The following is a 3643-nucleotide window of genomic DNA, read 5'->3' on the forward strand; positions in this document are numbered from 1 at the left end:
CTGCGCTGCAAATGTTAAGGGTCGATTTTTGCTGTCTGCCCCTCTCCTTCCCAATGACTCACGCCAGCCGATCAGCAAATGTCACTTAGCGTTGTGATTTGTGTCAAGCACCAAGCACCGTGCGAGGCACCGGGACCACAACGATGGCAAGGACAGAGTCTGGCTGGCGAATCTAATAATTAAGACATAAAGCACCAAGTGCCTTCACTAAGGACCGGACCGAGGGTAGAACCACGTTTTTGCCTTTGAACCTAACCTGATTTGCCATCAGCCTCCTTCAGCCCCCCTCCCACCAGCTTGCCACATGCACTTGTAACTCTGGGAGCCCCTATTCCTCTTATCCACACAGTTTACCTTTTGTTTTCAAACCTGTGCCGCCCTTCCCTCCTCCTCTCCCCCGTGGACCCAGGAGAGCAGGCAGCCGGGCAAAACCAAAGGTGGCCAAGATGGTGAATCCCAGCCAACGCACCTGCCATTTCCCGTGGCGACGCCTGGTGCCGTGAAAGGGAAGCAGAGCTAAGATACCCTCCTTTGCCTCCATTGCCCTATAAGGCCATTTTTCGTGTTCTGACTTTGCTTAACGTCTTCCATTGCTTCGTTTCCACCTCCCTGGCAATTTTAATTTACAGCAGGCTTCACTGTGTTATTTTTCACACAGGGAGCCATTAATATTTTAGCAACTGCTGCACTGGTTCAGGATGCAGCCAGGAAATGGCCTTAGAGGGGTGTGTGGAGCCCAGCTGGAAGGCAGCCATGAGGAAAACAAAGGGCTGGTGAGAGCGTGGGGGGTACAGGGGCTGGGGGGCTGGAGGGACGACTGTGGCGTGGAGGGGAGGTCCAGGGGACTGCAAGGGAGCAAAGTTGATTTAAAAACAACAACTTGGGGCGCCTGGGTGGCGCAGTCGGTCAAGCGTCCGACTTCAGCCAGGTCACGATCTCGCGGTCCGTGAGTTCGAGCCCCGCGTCGGGCTCTGGGCTGATGGCTCGGAGCCTGGAGCCTGTTTCCGATTCTGTGTCTCCCTCTCTCTCTGCCCCTCCCCCATTCATGCTCTGTCTCTCTCTGTCCCAAAAATAAATAAACGTTGAAAAAAAAAATTTAAAAAAAAAAATAAAAACAACAACAACAACAAAACCTGATAAAGCAATCCCATAAGGGCCCGCACCAAGCAGAATAAATAGGTTTCACTAAGAATAAAACTAGTCTTTGCATGCGGGCCAAGGACAATGATAGTAAAGGCATTACCCACTTGGTTCAAATCTGAATAATTTATACTCGATAACGTACGTCAATCAGTAAGAACACAGGCTAATTCCGTGTTCTCACTACTCCAATCTTTCTGCTAACATGCATCACAGCCTTGGCTATGCCACCTCCCCATTCTATGACGACATTTATTTCAGATAACCATTGCGGGTTCTTGCAATTCTAGAATTCTGTGAACTCCATCACCGGCCCCCAATTGCTTGTAAGGAGCCTTGCTAAGGCATTTTCTTCCAGATTAGAAGCCCAGCACGAGAGCTGAAAAGCTAAGTACGACCCCTGGCTCTGACAGAGGGTGGCCTTGTAGTATTCCGCAAATCCCCAGGCCGCCATTTTCCTCAGCCGCCTGGTAGGGACAGAAACCGCTCTCCTGACAACCTCATAAGATGGTGGGCACACAAAATGGGAAAAAGGGAGAGTATTCATGCCTCCCAGGGCCTATAGTCCTAACGGGGAGAGATGAGAACATGGACAATGAAGACACAAGTGGAGGAAAGATTCCTGAGGAAGCCAAGTCTCTGCCCAGCCCCGAGGGACAACGAGAACCCCTGAAGTGAGTGGAAAAACATGGGAGACCTTGTTCAGACTATCCAGGCACAGATCTTGGCTCTGTCACTTACCAACTTCATGACCTCTCTGTACCCGGTCCTCCATCTAACCCCCAGCCTGCTAGGCTCTCTCCTTGCCCTCCCAGTCGTTCTCCCCCTATTAACAAGGGAGAATGTTGCTTCACACAGCCCACGCCCAAACAGGTACACCAACACAACCAAGGTCGTATAGCCGATAGCATCCACTCTCAAAAAAACCCCAATCAATTTCAATTAAACAACTTCTGTTTAGTTCTGTTAAATCAAAATGCGCTGCTAAGGAGCGATAGCAGAACCTGGTTAACGTTCTGGGTTCCGGAGTCAGTGAGGTAAGGGAAACCCTTTGCAAAATGGCGCGTAAGCCTACGTGGCTGTGTTACCCTCTAGGTATCGAACTGCTGAGTTTCTTTTATCAGTTCATTCTTTTGTAAAGCCAGGAGAAGAAACACACCTCCTTCAAAAGTCATTTTAATGATTAATAATAATACATTCACACACAACTCAGATTTTCATGGAGCTTACAACTTCTCAACAGAATGGAATGTCCATTGTCTCCTAAAAACCAAAAAACAACCACAACCCCTCACGTTCTGTAAACCTATTTATTAGGAAATGTTTGAAATTGGAAATTTTGGAAAATGCAAATTATTGTATTGTCCTAGACTCTAAGTCTAAAGTTCTCTTTCTTCTTAGCAAAAGAGCGGACGGAAGATTAAAACGAGAGACGGCTAATGTCCGGGGAAAAAGACAAGAGCCCCGAATAAGGGTCCTTGCCTCGTATTTATTCAGATCAGAAGGCTTACAAACGTGATGGGCGTGTACAAAGAGACAAAGAAACTGTGAACATTAACTTGAGGACGTGAGGGGGAAAAGGGGGGTCTTGAAGATATACAGTGTTTGGGGTTTGGGTCAATATAAAACAAAATCCAGGTGCCGGGCAGATGGGTAGATGGTTGTTAACAGCAGAGAGGAGGCGCCTTGCCTGTTTATCTTTGCCAGCCTAGGGGATGAGACAGATAGGAGGAGTAACCTCAGGGTTAAGAAGACACCTTTTCTTTCGTTAACCATCTCTGCTCCGGGCTGTTTTGCCTGCAGGGCAGTGGTCCAAAGTCCAATACACCAATTTACCTGCCCTGGCCCTATTCTCCTATGAAAGCAGCTTTCTGCTGTGGTACTAAACTTGGGGTGCTTTCACCCTGAATATCTAATCTCGTTATTCCCATGTATTGGGCACCTTTGCGTTGGTTCAATTTCGGGCCTTTGCCTTTCCCTCTCTATCTTGGGCGGTATAGTAACCCCTCCCTATTTTGGGGTGCCTTTGCAACCCCCTATTCTTGGCAACTTTGTGCCTCCCTATTCTTGGCATGCCAATCTGTTTTTCCCGAACTCGGGTGTAAGCATGTTATGACTTTGTGTTTCTTTACGCCTTGTTAACCCATTGGTGCAGGCCCAGGGGATTCCTAATCTTAGCCCCCACATTATATCATTTGTGCCGTGACATCACTCTTTATTTCTTTGTTCTTCTTTCCTTTTCTATCTTCCTCGGCTTTAAAAAATGATTACCATTGACTGTTGATAATCAAAAAAAAAAAAAAAGAAGAAGAAGAAAAGTAATTCTAATCTTCTGGAACAAAAACAGTCACCAGCTGCCAAGCAGTTCGGCCCTGGGACCGCGTCCCAGTCTAAAGGTAAAAGCATATGGCGGCTTCATGGAAGGAGATTATAAAACCAAACCCTATCATCCAACCAGTTGACTGGTGGCTCATGATCTCATATGCAGAAATTCCTGCTCCTT

This window comes from Puma concolor, chromosome E4 (genome assembly GCF_028749965.1).
Source record: "Puma concolor isolate L17-30 chromosome E4, mPumCon1.1.hap2, whole genome shotgun sequence".
Taxonomy (NCBI): Eukaryota; Metazoa; Chordata; class Mammalia; order Carnivora; family Felidae; genus Puma; species Puma concolor.